The 20,882-nt window shown below is 40.4% G+C and overlaps 1 protein-coding gene across 6 annotated transcripts in view; it reads right to left on the bottom strand.

Annotated features, from left to right (window-relative positions):
* The window catches only part of ERC2 (ELKS/RAB6-interacting/CAST family member 2), a 993,433-nt gene that overhangs the window by 955,060 nt on the left and 17,491 nt on the right, over window positions 1–20,882 (bottom strand). The window lies entirely within an intron of this gene.

Below are 20,882 nucleotides of genomic sequence, written 5' to 3'. Positions count from 1 at the left end.
CAGAGAAATTATTTCCAAATCTCTACCCACAATTCATTAGGTTTAGGTAAGGCTGACTCTCTTTACTCTATCCTGGAGGATGCCAGTCGTAAGAACATGACCCAGACCTGGCTGATCATCACATTTCATCCCCCAGACATGACAGCTGGTTTAGGGATGGGCATGTGACCCACAGTCATTCAAAATCAGTCCATATCATGACTTTTGCTGGAATAACTGGGAAAGATAAACTCTTTTCAAGCTAGAATTATATGCTTTCAAGACAGAGTTTCTGAGTACTACCATGTGGAAAGTGCTTTCCTGAGAGTGAAGCTAATGCAAAGGAAAGCAGAGCCAATCTTTGAACGGTATGAAATCAAACCAGATGACATCATCCGATACTCTGCACCCAGCAGTTACTGAAGCCACATCTATTCCTAGGCCATTATAGCTACACATGCCAGGCAGACTAACTACGTTAACGGTCCCAACTCTATACCCTTCCTCTATCTGAGTCCTTGGCTGTGCCCTCCCAATCTGACTCTGGGTTCAGTCATGTGACTTGCTTTGGTCAAAAAGGTGATAGTAAATGTGAAGCCTGCAATAGCACTTATGTGTTTACCTTCTCATTCATTTTCTTCTGCCACAGAAATTTTAAAACATGCCCACCCTAGCCTGCTGAAAGATGAGAAATACAGAGTCAAGATGTCCTGTGAGTGAGAGTGCAGTTGCTCAGTAGTGTCCAACTCTTTGTGATCCCATGGACTGTAGCCTACCAGGCTCCTACATCCATGGGATTTTCCAGGCAAGAATACTGGAGTGGGTTGCCATTTCCTTCTCCAGATCTTCCCAACCCAGGGATTGAACCCGGATCTCCTGCATTGTAGGCAGATGCTTTACTGTCTGAGCCAACAGGGAAGTTTTTTTTTCCTAGCCAATAGCCAACCAACCCCCCAGACACTTGAGCAAACCCAGCCAAGATCAGCAGAGCTGCCTAGCCACCCAGTGGCTGACCACAGGTGCATGAGCAAGTCCAGCTGAGATCCAGAGGGCCCCATACACTCATAGACAATATAAAAATGTCTTAGTATGTCACTGATGTTTTGTGGCTGGTTGTTTTGGAGCATTACTAAGGCAACAGATCACGATACATTCACCAATAAATTTTATTTTATTTTATTTTATTTTTTTTTTTTTATATTGCGGCGGGCCAACCCCATGGAAACAACGCGCCGCCGCCGAGCGCTGCAGGATCCGCCGGCCGCCCCGCCGCCCCCGTCAGCCGCTCGCCCGGCCGCCCGCCGCCTCGCTCCCTCCCGCGGAGGACCGCCGGCCCGAGGTGGCGCCGGAGCGCTGGCAGAGGGGCAGCGGCGGCGGAGGCTCAGGGGGAACTGACAAATTTTATTTTTTGCTACAGTCAATTCTAATCAGAGTATCTGTCATTTATGCTCAAGAGACTCCTCACATATAGCATAAAGAAATACTTTGCATATAGGCTTCTTCTTTCCCTAAAAAGTCCCTCCAAAGAGTTATACACCTGTTTCTAACGAGTGAACTTAATTTCAAATCTCTATGTTGCTCAAAGCTTAATTTTGGTTTCCTTGAAAACATACAAAAATCATTTTGTATCTAAACCTTTTGCACAAATAATATGTTTAAAAAAAAAAACAAACAGGTGAGTCAACAGGTCCAACAATAGTAATTCAGTTACATAAATGATGAGAGAGAGACAGACAGAAGTTAGAATAATGTGACCATTACATGAATATTCAATGAGATAGAAAGACGCTCATGACATACTAGTAGTGGGGGTAAGTAGACTAAAAAAAATTTTTATGGTCGATTCACATTTTAAAACATACATGCATACATACTAACTTGCAGAGAAGACTGGAACAATACATGTTGAAATGTTAACAGCGATTGGGTTCAAATGGTTTTCATTTTCTTCCTTTTGTTTATTTGCATGTTCTAAATTTTCTACATTTTCCATTGTCTTTTTTAGTCTCTATTCATTTCAACTCTGATCTTTGTTATTTTCCTCCTCCTAGTAACTTGGAGGTTAGTTTGTGCTTTTTCCAGTTCCTTGAGATATAAAGTTAGGCTATCTATTTGAGATCTTTCTTTTCTCTTAACTTAAGTATTCATCACTATCAACTTAAGAAAATAATGTTTCCTTCTATAGTTTCAATAGTTAAATTAATTGTTATTTTTGCTATGCTTAGAACTTAGGCCCTAGCTAAGCCACCACTTCAGAGAAGGCAATGGCACCCCACTCCAGTACTCTTGCCTGGAAAATCCCATGGACAGAGGAGCCTGGTAGGCTGCAGTCCATGAGGTCGCTAAGAGTCGGATGCTACTGAGCGACTTCACTTTCACTTTTCACTTTCATGCGTTGGAGAAGGAAACGGCAACCCACTCCAGTGTTCTTGCTTTGAGAATCCCAGGGATGGGGAAGCCTAGTGGGCTGCCATCTATGGGGTCGCCCAGAGTCGGACACGACTGAAGTGACTTACAGTACAGTAAGCCACCACTTACAGATATTATCTTCTAAGAAGAAGTAATGAAATCTGACTTGCCCTTCTCTATCTTCTCTTGTGTCTAGAGGCTGACATTTCTGAGGTCTCTAGCTAGGTTTGAAATCCCAATCCAAATTCAGTAAAATTTACACCCACACAGATTTAATCTTCAGTAACATTACCAGCTCAGCTGGCCAAGGCTTCAGAGAATTGCAACCACCAACAAACAAAAAGATTTCCTTTTAGAAACACACAACACACACATAACATATAACATGCACAGATATATTAACTTGCTTGAAATAATGTTTCTTTGTTTAAATATTTGAATACTCTTTTTCGACATTTAGTATCAGCAGTTTAGTGTCATAGAATGGATTGAAAAGTTTTCCATTTTTCATATAGCCTCAAATAGCATAATATGAAACTTCTCTATTCCTGAAATGTTTGGTAGAACACACCCATAAAATTAAACATGCTTAGTTGTTATCTTCTAACTATTTACTATGCTTACTGATCTATTCAGATTTGTTACCTATTATGTGTCAATGATCATTAAAATATTTCTCAATACAACAGTCTGTTGTATTGAGATTTTTCAGTCTTCCTAGTATTGTTCTATATAATTCTTCCTTCAAAAATTTAAAATCTCTTCAAATTATGTCTCCATCGCATTCCTAATGTTGCTTATATTTTTCTGTTTCTCTTGATGACAACATGACAAATGCTTGTCTATGTTCTACTGATACGTTTTACTATAGTTTGTCTCCCATTTCATCAATATCTCTTTATCCTTAATAGTAATTTCTATTTCCTATGTGTTTATTTTTGTTATATTTGCCATTTTGCAGTAAATGTTCATTTATCTTCAGTCATGTTTTCTGACAAATGCATGTAAGATTACACATACTGGCTAGATGTTTTATGCATAAAATCTTTCTGTAAACATCTTGCTATTTTTCTTTTGAAATTTTTTCTATTCTAGGAAATATTCAGGATACATTTAAATGTCAAAGTAGATAGATGTTTTGGGCTAAAACTTTGTAGTCTTAATTTTATGGCATTGGGATCACAGAATATAACATATATATCTCCTAACCTTTGACACTTGCCAAGACTTTCTAAATGGCCCAATAAATGATTAGTTTCCTTAATTTTTAAAACAGCTAATAAAAGTTTATAGAAAAAATTTAAATTCATATATGTATACAGAAGAAAGTGAAAACACCCTCAATTTTGTCCTTCATAGACAACCTCTATGGTGTTGTTTCCGATTCCTATTGTGCGTATTTATATAATTTCAGATAGAATTCATATCGCATTCAGATGCTGCAGAAGTGACACTGTTCCAGCTCTGGGCCTGGCCTTGAAGAGACCTAGCAGCTTCTGATTTTGCTCTCTTCAAAAGCAGAGTTGTAACTGAAAAAAGAAACAACACAGAAAGGCCCTGGAAGATGAGATACGACATGGAGAGAGATTATAAGAAGGAAAGCACAAGTAACCCAGCCAACAGCCAGCACTAAGATGCCGGCCTGGTAAGACAGCCGCCTCGCACCTTCCAGCCCAGCCCAGCTGCCATCTGAAATCAGTGCATGAGTGACAGCGAACACTGTGCAACACGAAGGACCACTCAGTCAATCCATGTAGCGACAGGAAATAATTCATTCTTGTTTAAAACCTTCTGAGCTTGAAGGGTTTTGGTGGTTTTTACATAGCAAAAGAACTGAAACAGTCAGTTAGTGTTTCATTGAACGGCTATCCAATCATTTCCTCAACTAACCACCTATTATGAGACACGCTGGGACATGTTGTTGTTCAGTCACTGAGTCATGTCCGACTCTGCAACCCCATGCACTGCAGCATGCCAAACTCTCCTGTCTTCCACTATCTCCCAAAATTTGCTCAAATTCATGCTCATTGAGTATGACATGCTATCTAATCATCTCATTCTCTGCCATCCCCTTCTCCTTTTACCTTCAATCTTTCCCAGCTTTAGGGTCTTTTCCAGTGAATTGGCTCACTGGGACACTTAATTTCTTTTTAAAATTTTAAAATATCTCAGTCAGTATTCTGATAGAGAAAGCTTTGCCTACATCTCTTATTACTCCCCTAGGATAAGGTTCTAGAAGTAACATTACAAGATTGAAATTTAAAGGCTCTTGATACCCACATCAAAACTCCCTTCAGAAATGTTAACACAATTTACACTCAGACCCTCTCACCCTTGGATATCTTTCCTCTACAGCCTCTAGTCTTTATTCTCAACTCAGCACAGAAGCTATCATCTCTTGAGGCTGCTAAAAGTCTCTGAATTACCCAACTCAGGATCACCACATATTTAGTAAATAAACCTTGAAAAGTATTTATTAAGCACCATTAATGTGCTACAGTAGCTCTGCTTTAGGTCAGTGCTCTTCAACAGCACTTGCCTGTTCAGATAAACAAGGCTTAATGGGGTTTTGATTGTACACCAAGGTGTCTCAGACACTTTAGGACACCAAGCTGGGTTGTGACTAGAACTGAGGAACTTCCCTGCCAGTCAAGTGCTTACAACTCCCTGCTCCCATTGTAGAGAGTGCACATTTGACCCCTTGTCAGAGAACTAAGATCCCACATGCCACACAGTACAGGCAAAACAATTTTTTTAAATAAACAAAACTGAAAATGTAAGGTATAAATCAATTACCAAATTTATGTGACAAGAGAATCCCTTTTCCCTCCCAAATACCTGAATTCACTGAATATTCCACTTTATTCATGCAATAATTATATTTTAACCACCAGCTTAATTCCCACTCTTGAAAGCTGGGGATAAAGCAGTGATTGAAACAGACACATCTCCTGTCTATGGGAAGTTTACACACGAGAGGAGACTTTCTCAACATTTTCTTCATCTCATATCTAACAAAGTTGGAGGGGAAGATGGTGACAGGAATTAGGCACTGCTTGCAGGGCATGGACATGAAACTTACCCAAAAGGCTCAGAAATGACCTCTTGAGAAATACAGAAGATCAAGCGAATGACTGTTTGGAGTTTTAATCCTCTAGCAAAAGAAATTAATATAATTCTGTATTTATTTTTCACACAACAAAGAAATGAGAATTTTAAAAAGAACTCAAGTCAGTCATCAGCAGGCGGTGCATGTACGATGTGAGGAAATCGGTTGATGTTTCTTACATCAAGGTCACTACAGACAAGAAGCATTTTGTATAATACCATATAACTCATCTGTTATAATTTTTTTATCCCTATACATCTCTTTCTTAACAGTAAATTTTAATTAGCAACCTAGGCCCAATGCTTTATTTTGGAATTAGTCTCTTCCACCAAATTTACAAAGAGCAGGATGGCTTCCTGGAACCACTTCATTACTAACTCCAAAGCACACAAAGCGGTGTAGATTTTGCAGATTACAAAAAGGCCCAGTTGACAAGATAAATTGGAAGTAGTCAAACAGGAGATGGAAAGAATGAACATCGACAATTTAGGAATCAGTGAACTAAAATCTACTGGAATGGGCAAATTTAATTCAGATGACCATTATATCTACTACTGTGGGCAAGAATCCCTTAGAAAAAATGGAGTAGCCCTCATAGTCAACAAAAAAGTCTGAAATACAGTACCTGGGTGCAATCACAAAAACAACAGAATGATCTCTGTTTGTTTCCAAGACAAACCATTCAATATCACAATAATCCAAGTCTATGCCCCAACCACTACTGCCGAAGAAGCTTAAGTTGAACGGTTCTATGAAAACCTACAAGACCTTCTAGAACTAACACCGAAAAAAAGATGTCCTTTTCATCATAGGAGACCGGAATGGAAAAGTAGGAAGTCAAGAGATACCTGGAGTAACAGGTAAGTTTGGCCTTGCAGTGAATGAAGCAGGGCAAAGGCTAACAGAGTTCTGCCAAGAGAATGCACTGGTCATAGCAAACACCCTCTTCCACCAATACAAGAGACGACTCTACACATGGACATCACCAGATGGTCAACACTGAAATCAGACTGATTATAGTCTTTGTAGCCCAAGATTGAGAAACTCTATACAGTCAGCAAAAACAAGACCAGGGGCTGACTGTGGCTCAGATCATGAGCTCCTTATTGCCAAATTCAGGCTTAAATTGAAGAAAGTAGGGAAAACTACTAGACCATTCAGGTATGACCTAAATCAAATCCCTTATGATTATACAATGGAAGTGACAAATAGATTCAAGGGATTAGATCTGACAGAGTGCCTGAAGAACTACGGACAGAGTTTTGTGACACTGTACAGGAGGCAGTGATCAAGACCATCCCCAAGAAAAAGAAATGCAAAAAGGAAAAATGGTTGTCTGAAGTGGCCTTACAAATAGCTGTGAAAAGAAGAGAAGCAAAAGGCAAAGGAGAAAAGGAAAGATATACCCATCTGAATCCAGAGTTCCAAAGAATAGCAAAGAGAGACAAGAAAGCCTTCCTCAGTGATCAGTGCAAAGAAACAGAGGAAAACAATAGAATGGGAAAGACTAGAGATCTCTTCAAGAAGGTTAGAGATACCAAGGGAATATTTCAAGCAAAGATGGACACAAAAAAGGACAAAAATGGTATGGACCTAACAGAAGCAGAAGATATTAAGAAGAGATGGCAAGAACACAGAAGAGCTATACAAAAAAGATCTTTATGACCCAGATAACCAGTACTCTTGCCTGGAAACTTCCATGGATGGAGGAGCCTGGTAGGCTGCAGTCCATGGGGTCGCTAAGGGCACAACATAACGACTTTACTTTCACTTTTCACTTTCATGCGTTGGAGAAGGAAATGGCAACCCACTCCAGTGTTCTTGCCTGGAGAATCCCAGGGACGGGGAGCCTGGTGGGCTGCCGTCTATGAGGTCACACAGAGTCGGACATGACTGGAGTGACTTAGCAGCAGCAGCAACCACAATGGTATGATCACTCACCTAGAGCCAGACATCCTGGAATGCAAAGTCAAGTGGGCCTTAGGAAGCATCACTACAAACAAAGCTAGTGGAGATGATAGAATTCCAGTCGAGCTATTTCAAATCCTAAAAGATGATGCTGTGAAAGTGCTGCACTCAGTATGTCAGCAAATTTGGAAAACTCAGCAGTGGCCACAGGACGGGAAAAGGTCAATTTTCATTCCAATCCTAAAGAAAGGCAATACCATAGAATGTTCAAACTACCACACAATTGCACTCATCTCACATGCTAGCAAAATAATGCTCAAAATTCTCCAAGCCAGGCTTCAACAGTATGTGAACTGTGAACTTCCAGATGTTCAAGCTAGATTTAGAAAAGGCAGAGGAACCAGGGATCAAATTGTCAACATCCATTGGATCACTAAAAAAGCAAGCGAGTTCCAGAAAAACATTTACTTCTGCTTTATTGACTATGCCAAAGCCTTTGACTGTGTGGATCACAATAAACTGTGGAAAATTCCAAAAGAGATGGGAATACCAGACTACCTGACCTGCCTCCTGAGAAATCACTATCCAGGTCAAGAAGCAACAGTTAGAACCAGACATCGAATAATGGACTGGTTCCAAGTTGGGAAAGGAGTACGTCAAGGCTGTATATTGTCACCCTTCTTATTTAACTTATATGCAGAACACATCATCCAAAATGCTGGGCTGGATGAATACAAGCTGGAATCAAGATTGCCGGGAGAAATATCAATAACCTCAGATACTCAGATGACACCACCCTTATGGCAGAAAGTGAAGAGGAACTATAGAGCCTCTTGATGAAAGTGAAAGAGGAGAGTGAAAAAACTGACTTAAAATTCAACATTCAAAAAATGAAGATCATGGCATCTGGTCCCATCACTTCATGGCAAATAGATGGGGAAACAATGGAAACAGTGACAAACTTTATTATCTTGGGCTCCAAAATCATTGCAGATGGTGACAGCAGCCATGAAATTAAAAGACGCTTGCTCCTTGGAAGAAAAGCTGTGACCAACCTAGACAGCATATTCAAAAGCAGAGACATTACTTTGCCAACAAAGGTCCATCTAGTCAAAACTACGGTTTGTCCAGTAGTCATGTATGGATGTGAGAGTTGGACTGTGAAGAAGGCTAAGCGCCGAAGAATTGATGCTTTTGAACTGTGGTGTTGGAGAAGAGTCTTAAAGGTCCCTTGGACTGCAAGGAGATCCAACCTATCCATCCTGAAGGAAATCATTCCTGAATATTCATTGGAAGGACAGATGCTGAAATTGAAACTCCAATACTTTTGATACGAAGAACTGACTCTGGAAAAGTCCCTGATGCTGGGAAAGATTGAAGGCAGGAGGAGAAGGGGATGACAGAAGACAAGATGGTTGGATGACATCACTGACTTAATGGACATGAGTTTGAGCAAGCTCCGGGAGTTAGGGATGGACAGAGAAGCCTGGCGTGCTGCAGTCCATGGGGTCACAAAGAGTCGGATACGCCTGAGAGTTGAACTGAACTGACAAGGTAAAGCAAAGGCAAATTCCCATGGCTTCAAGTCCTCCTAAGTCTCGTGATTCCTTCCTGTTCTGAGTCATTTCCAAATCCCTCAGCCCAGATGTGTTTAAGTCTCCTGATATATTTTTAGGTACATGTTTTGACAGTTGGGTTTTTTTTGGTTGCCATCTCCTAATTCTCATCTATCCCATTTTTTTCAGTTCTAAAAAATGAATCTCTGAGAAATAGCAAGATCAACTCTACTCAGTAATCAATAATGCAAGGACTCCTGTTACCCTTTACTGACTTCAAGAAAACCATTTCTATGCTTTTGCAACCACCTATAAATACATTACAGAAAATGAGGTAGCAGTTAAGATCTTACTGTTTTAAATACTATTATGAAGCCAAGATAGGCCCAATCATTGAGCTTTCTTGTAAATTCTCAAAAACACCTTCTTTCTAAACACTAATAGAGGCACAGATGTAGAGAACAAATGTATGGATATCAAGGAGGGGAAGGGGGGGGGGGAAATTCAGAGATTGGGATTGACAGTATGCATAAGATAGATAATTAATGAGAACCTACTGTATAGCTCAGGGAACTCTACTCAGTGTTCTGTGGTGACCTGAATGGTAAGGAAATCCAAAAAGGAAGAGATATATGTATATGTACAGCTAATTCACTTTCTTGTACAGCAGAAGCAAACACAACATTGTAAAGCAACTATACTCCAATAAAAGTTAATTTTTAAAAAAATACATGCTTTCTTATATATTTATGATGTACAATCTTAAGGATAAATTAGATCAAACTGGACATAGAAACAGACAAATATTGCTGAATGTAATAAGAAATTAATTGCACACCTTTCACTTTAAAAGCACCTTATGAATAAAATCTGAAGTGCAAAGGTAGGTTCCATTTAGGCTTCAAACACTAAAATAAAAAACTGTACAGGTTTTATGAACCTATATGAATTCTTTCTCCAATTGCATATGGATTCATAAATAAAATAAACACTCATCCACTCACTCTCAAAAGGTTTAAGGACTCTTGAACTATAAGCCCAGGGGGAAAAGATGGAAAGAGCCTTGATTCCGGTCTAACTCAAGTATCTTAGACTATCATGGTCTAGAATGGTCTATTTTAAGAAAAAGTCACTTCCTGCTATCTGCTCTAAATTAGGTTAAGTTTATTTCTGCAGATCTCAGCCTCAGCCCATCACCTGAGCCCTGCTGACAGACCATGTGAGCTGAGATCATCACGATCTCCCAAGATTTATCCCATCTTAAAGTATCCTTTTTTTTTTTTTCTTATTGGCAACCCTAACTTTTAAAATACTTTGTGTCACAGACTACGGTTAATTCTAAAACCTTTCTGGAGGAAGTGGCTGCCCAGGAGCCAGATGCCGCCTGCACGTGTGCAATATATAACTAGTACGGTGTTCTTCAGTTCTTCAATTCTGATCTAGTTGCCGACATAAACAGAAATGGTCCTTTCACATTAAAACCAGACTCTAGCTTCTCCTCAAAAATCTGAAAATCTGACAATGTCAGGTCTGCTTCCTTACATGCCAACAACTGGTCAGAGCCAACCAGCAGCCGTCTCTTCAAGAATGGACATGAATCTTCCAGTTGGCCACAGTTCCCCTCCATTCCCTATTACCTTTTAACAGGCTGATTCCTTCTTTTCATGTTTGCCCCTACAGGCATTTAAATTTTACCGCTTCTACTCATTTGCTGCTGCTGCTAAGTCGCTTCAGTCATGTCCGACCCTGTGCGATCCCATAGACGGCAGCCCACCAGGCTTCCCGTCCTTGGGATTCTCCAGGCAAGAACACTGGAGTAGGTTGCCATTTCCTTCTCCAATGCATGGAAGTGAAAAGTGAAAGTGAAGTCGCTCAGTCGTGTCCAACTCTAGCGACCCCATGGACTGCAGCCCACCAGGCTCCTCCGTCCATGGGATTTTCTAGGCAAAAGTACAGGAGTGGGGTGCCATTGCCTTCTCCATCTACTCATTTAAAAGATCTTAAATAAAAATTTGCTCTCCTTTATCACCTGCTTCAAGTCCATCACCAAATCCTATCAATTCTACCTCTAAAATATCTCTCAATCTCTTTATTTCTTATTTCCACTTCTATTATCACCACCCTGTTGCACCAACATCACTGCCTAAGCTCTCCCATACCCTCCTAAAGCATCTCCCCTTTCCTAAAACTCCTCCATTTTATTTCTCACACATGAGCTAAACCATTTTAAGGAACAATTCTGATCAAAAAATGTCTTCCCTTACTCACTTAAACCCCTTCCAAGCTTCCCAGTGCTTTTAGACAAAGACCAAAATCCTTCCCATGGTCTGAGGCCTCTCAGGATCTTGTTCCAGCATCCTTTCTTGCCACTTTCTTCACTGACTCTGCCTGGGTCTTCTCTCTGTTGCTCAGATGCATCAAGTCCCTTCCAGTCTCAGAACCTTCATACATGTTGTCCTCTTTGCTGGGCTAATTCCTCTCCATTGTTTTGATCACAGAATACAACAGGATACCCATCCACAAGGTCTATCCCATCCAAATCAGGTCTCTCAGCTATCTTGTCTCAAAGTATAGTGCTTTTTCTTATGATATGAAAGACTTTTTTTTTTTTTAATAAGAGAAGCTGACTTCATCTTCCCTGCAATGGTTGTCTGAGTGTCTCTCTTGCTTCAACTAAATAGGGTGACCAAGTAGCCTGGATCTTTTAGGTAAGGTATAAGAAAGCCTTTTGTAACCCAACCAAGGCTGCACCTCCTCAGATCCTTGGTTTACAAAATAAGCCATTAAGAAGAGGATATGTACAAAAGATTCTGGAGCCTTCAGTGAAGAAAGTCATTGACACCCAAGTCATGATTCCTAGGATTCAGAATATGTGAGATCTCTGTGAGGAGACAAAAATGGTTGCAAATAAGACTAGAGTTTCCAGAAATAAAGTAATTTCTTCAAGATAACAGACAGTCCATGTTGGTGACTGGGACTCAAGTGACCCAGGAGTCATGGAGAAGTTTGTATGGACAAGCAAGTGGGTGAGACAGAAAGCTCCTTGAGATCCTGCCATGCCAAGCAGAGCCTGTGCGGTGGGGCACAACCCTGTGCATGAGGTGGGGCTGTAAGTCAGGAGGAGTCCATGTAAGTCCATGTCTCCTAGCAGGGTTCCCAACAGCAGACAATGAGACAAGGATTGGGATGCAGAAGGTAATCCCAGGGAATATTGAAGGGAGAGTTTGGTGCTAAGACAAAGAAGTGAAGGAAGCCAATACAGGGTGCATCTTCAAGGAAGTTTCTGCTACAGACAACTGGGTTCAATTCTGCTGAAAGAGCTCCAAGAGACAGTGCAGAACCTGCCTCTTGGTATACCTCTTTAAAGGCAGAGGGCTGCTGCCCTGGCACTCCCAGTCTGTGCTACATCATGGAGACCAAGAAAAAGCTCTCATGTTCCAACATAGGCCACGAGTGCTGAGGAGATGAGGGTGGGACACCAACACCATCTGCTGCACTATGCACGTCCCACCAGTGGCTGAGCTTGGCCCTGGGAGACAGGATCAGCCTTCCCTCGTGCGACCATACAGTGGTCATCATAGAGGGACCCACAGCATCTTCCATCTGAGAAAGGCCAGTCTCACCAGCAGCACTTTGTGGCACAAAGGTGCAATCACATGGCATAACGGTGGGACAACACATCTCTGGGCTTGGATTTATACCCGTTTCCCCCTCACTTCAGGGCACTGTAATCCTGCGGTAGGGGTCAAGCAGGAAGATGAGGAAAAATGGAGAGAGATGGGAGGAACCCTAGTGGAAAGACCTAGAACTTCCAGCTAAGCTGGCGGGTGGGTTCTAGCGGTTTTTGTTTCCTCTGGACAAAGGAAAATTGAAGCAAGGTTTCTGAGTATATTATATTATTTCATATAATCCATATATGACCTAAAGCACTTCCCACATTATAATTCCATATTAATTTGTGTGATTCTTTGTTGGAGTCTCTCGACCTTCCTACTATAAACCCCTACACTGTACCCAGGGCTTAACATTTGTTTTAACATTTGTGGGACCCAGGGCAAGAGTACAAACAGAAATCCAAGTACCATATGTCTATATATTTTATAGTTATAAATTGAGATAAAAAAACTAGTAAATAAAATTAATTTTATCTTCTTACCATGACAAATATAAAGATACAGAAGATAAATTTTGAACTTAGAATTCCCGGTCTCTTCAGAGCTTTGGCCAAAACATGATGACAAGAGGCATGTGTTCCCCCAGCCAACAGCCTTCTTGACCCATTCCTGGCTCAACCACCCCCAGAGGCCTCACACATGTGAACTCCACAGACTGTACACTAACCTAGCTCTGTCTATACCAGGGGCCAGCAAACTTTTCTTTAAAAAGACCAGATAGTAAATATTTTAGGCTTTATGGGCCATTTGTTCTCTGTCACAACTATTCACTCTGCCATTTCAGCACAAAAGCAGTCACAGACAATTTGTGATCAAATGAGTGTAGGTGTGTTTGAATAAAACTTTATTTATAAAAACATGTGTTACGTACACTTAACCCACAGGCAGTAGCTTCCTGACACATGGTCTATACTTTCACAAATAGGTACCCCTCAGCTATGGTTTTTTCAGTACTCATGTACAGATGTAAGAATTGGACTATAAAGAAGGCTGAGTACTGAAGAATTGATGCTTTCAAACTGGTGCTAGAGAAGACTCTTGAGAGTCCCTTGGACAGGAAGGAGATCAAACCAGTCAATTCTCAAGAAAATCAATCCTGAGTATTGATTGGAAGGACTGATGCTGAAGCTGAAGCTCCAATACTTTGGCCACCTGATGTGAAGAAGTGACTCATAGAAAAGACCTTGATGCTGAGAAAGGCAGCAGGAGAAGGGGATGACAGAGGGTGAGATGGTTGGATGGCATCACTGACTCGATGGACGTGAGTTTGAGCGAGCTCCAGGAGATAGTGAAGGACAGGGAAGCCTCGCATGCTGCTGCCAAGGATCACGAAGAGTCAGACATGACTTAGGGACTGAACAAGAACAGCAGCAACTCTAGGCCTAACAGTGTACACAGTGGTTTGTCCTCAGAAGGAAAGACTTTGGCAAAGAAATCCAAGCAGACCTTGGACGACCACTCAGGTTCACTTAAGCAGTGGAGGTCCCAGGCCTGTATGTACCCAGAGCTGACTCTGGAATGCCAGGCAGAGGTTCCAGGTGGGAACCTCCATGTGGCCCTACAGACCCCTCCCCCATGGGGAACATGCAGGAAGATGAGGGCCACAGTGGGCCCTCTAAAGCCTCAGGTCCTATGCAGGTGCTCTTCCTGCCCAGAGCTAAGGGTACACAGAAGATACATAAAATAGTTTTTGAATATTTGAAAGAATATATATTATGAACTCTTATCATATGATTGAAATCACTTCCATGGCATTTAATGCAATAATTCTGTAATTGTAGCCAGAGAGGTGAGACATAGTATTTTAAAAAAGGAAAGAGAGGACCTCAAAATTAGACCCATGGGGAATCCTATCTCTAATTTCTTAATGTTCAGCTTTAAGTAAATTTCTTTAGTCTGCCAATCTTTATTTTTCTTATCTGTAAAATGAGTATAATAACAGTATTGTCCATAGTGATTTGGGAAAAATTAAGATGATAGAAGAAAAGTAATTATTAGTACAACGTCCAGCACAGAGCTAATACTCAATAAAAGTTAACTTTGATCAGCCCAAGGCTACCAGAACAGGGCACAGTGGTTTTGAACCTGAAAGTTGTCTTAGAATTCTCAGCCCACTAAGCTTGCCTGGTTAGACATTCCAGAGTCAAACTTGGCTCTCTATTCAAAAATGCTTAAGACATCAAACATTTTTTAAAACTGGAAAGAAAAATAGACATGTTCCCATTATGTGAAGGCTACAACCCTATATATATATATATATGTATATATGTATATACACACACACACACATATATGTAAGTATTGAAAGTCCTAATAATAAGCCTTTTCATACTGTTCATAGGGTTGCCGACAAAGGTCCATCTAATCAAAGCTATGGTTTTTCCAGTAGCCATGTATGGATGTAAGAGTTGGACTATAAAGAAAGCTGAGCACCAAAGAATTGATGCTTTTGACCTGTGATGTTGGAGAAGACTCTTGAGATTCCCTTGGACTGCAAGGAGATCAAACCAGTCCATCCTAAAGGAAATCAGTCCTGGAAACTGACTCCTTGGAAAAGACCCTGATGCTGGGAAAGATTGAAAGTGGGAGGAGACAGGGACGACAGAGGAGGAGATGGTTGGATGGTATCACCGACTCAATGGACAAGCTCCGGGAGTTGGTGATGGACAGGGAAGCCTGGCATGGGGTCTCAAAAAGTTGAACACAACTGAGTGACTGAACTGAATAATAAGCCATTTCCTCTTTACCACAATGATATGAACTGAGGGGAACAAAAAGCCTAGCTTGATGTAGCAGAGATTTTAAAAAATACTTTCTCATCATTTCCAAGAAGCTCTCTGCAACTCAGACACTCTCATCCACATATCACGACTCTCTCCTTTAGTTCCCCCAAACTCATTTTATAATTGCTATTTTCCATGTGCAGATTTAGCATGATTACATGTTCAGCTGCCTTGGCTATATTTCACAATAAGGTGCTGAAGTGAAAGGCTGACTACATTCTATACTACAAGGTAAGGACTCTGTATACCAAGTATTAATTAATTGTACTTTCCATGGACCATTTTTATTTTAATTTGAAACATTATCAATTTCTTCTAAGGGATTAAATTTAAAATCTGGAGCACCTAAAAACTTTTGTTACAGGAACAGACCACTAGGTACTACACAGCTATATCCACAAGTTTAAAATATAGCAAAATCCCAAGCAACAATCAGTAAAAGTAAAATAATTTGAGATGTTAAATCAAATTTTAAGAAAATAATTATGGTTAATATAATATGCTGATTATAACAACATTTTCATTGCTTCATAAAGTTTCATAAATGTAACAAATTAAGTTGATTGCACTGAAGAGATAAATAAGGTTTTTAGATTCATTTTTAAAACATCTGTGCATTTCCTTTAATCTGCAAACGTAAAATGTCAATTGGCAAAGCTCTAGCTATAGTGTACTTACCAAAAAAAAAAAAATTTTTTTCAGGAATTATTGGGTCTTACACTAAAAAAAATCCTCAATCTGTCAACTAACAGATGTTTCAGAGAAAATGACAGAAAGGTAGAAGAACAACAACTCTACCTCTTTGCCCCTAAACATCCAATCACACAAAAATTTTCTACATTTAAAATCAACATGTTAGGATTATGTCTACATAGCCTTTTACTGGAAAAGAATATACACATAATCATATACACAAGGAACATTTTTAGCAAAGATTGTAAACTATTCCAAAAAAAAATACCACAATCAATAGGAAGGGATGGGAAACAGCTTAAATGGGCAGATGAGACAAGCATTCATCTATGTATTCTGGAAAAAAGATACAGAAAAAATGTTATATGCTAACTCTGGGGTCTCTGAAAAATATGATTGATCATCACAGAGGAGTCACATGAGGCTTCAGCAAGGCCCAAGTTCAGAGTGTTTAATAGTATTCAGGAACCACTCTAAAAAGTGAAATTGTAATGAATAAGAGTCAGTTACTGCATTAAGTCATCAAGTTAAAACTCTTAGTGCATAGACAAGGGTAGGCTTATCTAACAAAATATACTAAAAGGGAAATCACGCAGCATAGTTTAAATCTATTCAACAGATATTTCAAGAACAAATCTGTAATATGATTTCTGATCTTCAAGAAACTCAAACTCCTCCATTTCAAAAGGGAACCATAGCCCCTTTATTCAGGTTTACATAAGAAACTCCAGTTACTGTGAAAGGCTGCCAGGTGCTGTGAGCATTGGAAATAGATGAGAGAACCTTTCAGGTAGTGACAGGGTGTGGTCTCATATGGAGAAAATCCTATAAAAGAAAGACAGAATGGTACCAGAGAGAGAAAATCCAGTTTTTAACCTGAGCAAAAACTAAGAAGGAGGGGGCACATCCATAGTTGTCTATATTAAAGAATTTACAAATCTCCTGAGAACTTAAGGTTGTTTTTATTTCAATAATCTAAAAATAAATAATAGAAGGATATTCTTGATCATCACAGCAGCCATGCCCATTGCATTTGAGCAACAAGCTATACCCTGAGGAATCACCATGGGTCAAAGTGAAAGAAAGAAGATGGACTTGGAAATCTAACTGATGTGTCCTTACCCAATGAAAGGTAATGGATGTCAAGTTCCTCAGCATGAAGCAAAGTTTCGCGCAAGTTGGATATTGTGAATACGGTGGGAGAATTGAGTCATCACTCAGCACACAGCAGGGTAGACCAGATGACTGCCAAGGAGCCTGCCCAGAATAGTTGGCATCATATTCCAGTTATAAGCAGCAATTTAGTTAATGTGGTTATATTAATGTTGTTAATTTGAATTAGCAACATGAAGTGTACTTAATTTCTAAATTGATTTAAGTTTTATAAAGATGTAGGAGCTTAGAAAAAAAACCTTACCAGTTTTATGCTTATACCATTAAAGGTGTCATTACAATAACAATAACTTAAGTCAACCCTGGAGTTCTACAAGAAATGACTTTCTTTAAAAGGGATCTCATCTAACTTTGAGAAACCTTGGGTAAGTGATTAAACACATACCAGGCTTGAGTTCTGAAACTCATACTTATCATCTGTTTAACCTTGAGTTAGTTAACAAACCTCTCTGAGCCCTAGTATCTCAGTAAGTAACAATGGCCTCAGGAGTGACAAGAGTTACTTCACAAAAAGGAAGTGCTGCTACTGCTGCTGCTAGGTCGCTTCAGTCGTGTCTGACTCTGTGAGACCCCATACACGGCAGCCCACCAGGCTCCCCCGTCCCTGGGATTCTCCAGGCAAGAACACTGGAGTGGGTTGCCATTTCCTTCTCCAATGCATGAAAGTGAAAAGTGAAAGTGAAGTCGCTCAGTTGCGTCCAACTCTTAGCGACCCCATGGGCTGCAGCCTACCAGGCTCCTCCACCCATGGGATTTTCCAGGCAAGAGTACTGGAGTGGGGTGCCATTGCCTTCTCTGAAAGAAAGTGAGTCATAACTAAATCAGAAAAAGTGTAAGTGCTCGACACAGTGCCTGAGACTTGATAAATATCAGTACAACAACCCTCATCATCGTCAATAGTAACTACAGACACATTGTATTCATTTCTTAAAAGATGATCATCATGTTGTCAATAATTAGTCCTTTGTTCTCTATTCATTTCACAAATGACTATAAACAGCATTCAGATTCTGAGTCTCAATGGTCCCTTCAATCTCTATGATCAGTTCTTGAAAAGACAGTAACAATTGCTTCAATTATTAGGAAAAATAATACTAGCTACATAGGTGGTTTTACATGGATCCTGGGAAGAAAACTAGAACATTATGTACAGTATGTTTCTTCCTTATGAGTAAAAGAAGAAAAACAATATTAAATATGTTGCAAGGGATCTAAAAAGATTAGATGGTTTAAAACGCTACTAAGCAATTTGCACATGAGATAAAATTTTAGCCAGTGCAGCAAAATGCCTCATTTGTTCAAAGTAGTCACTGTCCCTATCTAGTCAGTTCATCTCTAGAGTCTCTCCCTCCCTTTGGGGGAGAATCTTTCTTACCCCATTGACACAAGGCCTGGCCATGTGACTGGTTCTAAAGAATGTAATGTGAGCTGAAATGACACATGCCACATCCAAATAGAAGCTATAAGAGCCATCTTGTGAGTAAACCGTTGTTTTTTTCTTCTCTACCATGAGAGCACAGTTGATCTTAGCCAAAAGACTAAGAAGCTGGACTGTGAAGAAAGCTAAGCACCGAAGAATTGATGCTTTTGAACTGTGGTGTTGGAGAAGACTCTTGAGAGTCCCTTGGACTGAAAGAAGATTCATCCAGTCCATCCTAAAGGAAATCAGTCCTAAATATTCATTGGAAGGACTGATGCTGAAGCTGAAACTCCAATACTTTGGCCACCTGATGCAAAGAACTGACTCACTGGAAAACACCCTGATGCTGGGAAAGATTGAAGGCAGGAGGAGAAGGGGATGTCAGAGGATGGAGATGGTTCGGTGGCATCACTGACTCAATGAACATAAGTCTGAGTAAGCTCTGGGAGTTGGTGATGGACAGGGAAGCCTGGCAAGCTGCAGTCCATGGGGTCACAAAGAGTCAGACATGACAACCACTGAACTGAACCATGAGAAGAGCTCCTTCAAGGAAGGGATCACTCCTTCAGCTTGAGCCCCAGAATAAAGACAATGTGGGGTAGACCCATGCAGTACCCAAGAGACAGAAGTAAGCCACCGTGATACAGAGTTGTTATCTGAGTGTAACTTGACAATATCTGACTAACACACCCAGCTCCCTCAAATGCAGTACTAAAACAAAATATTTAATATTTAGGTTAAAATACAGAGTAACATTTCCTCACTGATTGATCTCTCATTTCTTTTCTCCTTTTGCCACAGTACCAATCTAATGTCATCTTTTCAGGGACAAAATGTCTCATGTTAGATCTCTAGATAAATGCAAAGCATTTGTAAATGATGTTTTTTTCAGACAGATACACAGAACCAACCATTTTAACTGCCTCTAAATGTATTCTCTTTATCATTCTTGGGCCTTGATTTCTTCCCTAACAAATAGGTGCTCCTCATGCTTGGACATCAAGGTGAAGATAATTATTAGAAAGACTCAAAGGAGGATAAATCCTGCTGAGGTAATGTAGTTGCATCAATGGGCATGGAAGGAAACTCATGACTCCGTGGTCAGCACATGTGTGAGTGCCTGCCCCGAAGCAGAGCCCCATGAAGAGTCCAGTCATGCCTGGCCCAGGAATGCATCCCCACTGGATGTCAGGAGAAAGGGGACCCATACATCTGCTACCTGTGATTCCAATTACAATGGATCTATGAGTTCGAAATCGCCCCATATGATGCCACTGTCTTCCCTGCAGCATTTTGCAAAACAGATGATTCAACTCTGATAGGTGCTTGAAGGCAATAACCACATCTCATTCATCTTCAAATCTCAGTACTATTACACTTATAACAGCACTCAGTGTAGAGCAGTTAAAAGCAAGGGCTTTGAGTCAAGAGTCCAGAATTCAAATTCTAGCTTTTCTACTTACTTGGGTAAAGACCTTGTAACAAATGCCCTTAAGTGCCCCACTAACGTCCCTCTGACTTGAACATTTTAGAGTGCCCCAGAGGACTTCACACAGCCAACATCAGCATCTCTGCTGAGGGACTCTTTTGAACCCTGGAAAACTATTCTACTTTTGCAAGGGGTGGGATGTAAGCGCCAGGGAATTAACCACTCTTAAAAACAATTGACAGGGGCTTCCCTAGTGGCTCAGTGGTAAAGAATCTGCCTGCCAGTGCAGGAGACATGGGCTCAATCCCTAATCCAGGAAGATCCCACATGCTGCAGAGTAACTAAATCCATGTTCCATAACTATTGAGCCTGTACTCTAGAGCCTGGGAGCCGCAACTACTGAAGCCTGAGTGCCCTAGAGCCTGTGCTCTGCTACAAGAGAAGCCACTGCAATGAGAAGCCGGCACATCGCAGCTAGAGAGTAGCCCCCACTTGTCGAATCTAGAGAAAGAACTGCACAGGAACGAACAATCAGCACAGCCAAAAATAAATAAATAAAATTATTTTTTTAAAAAACTGACAAATAACTATACACTAATGTTCATAGATACATTACTCATAATAGCAAAAATGTAGAAACAAACCAAATGTCCATTGACAGATACACAGATAAACAAAATGTAGTATATAAATACAATGGACTATTATTTATCCTTAAAGAGGAAGGAAACTTCAATACATGCCATAGC

This window comes from Bos grunniens, chromosome 22 (genome assembly GCF_055505025.1).
Source record: "Bos grunniens cultivar Pamir isolate PY7600 chromosome 22, Bosgru_T2T1.0, whole genome shotgun sequence".
Taxonomy (NCBI): domain Eukaryota; kingdom Metazoa; phylum Chordata; class Mammalia; order Artiodactyla; family Bovidae; genus Bos; species Bos grunniens.
The sequence above is the reverse complement of the archived record's forward strand: the minus strand, read 5'-3'. Positions and strand labels throughout refer to the sequence as shown.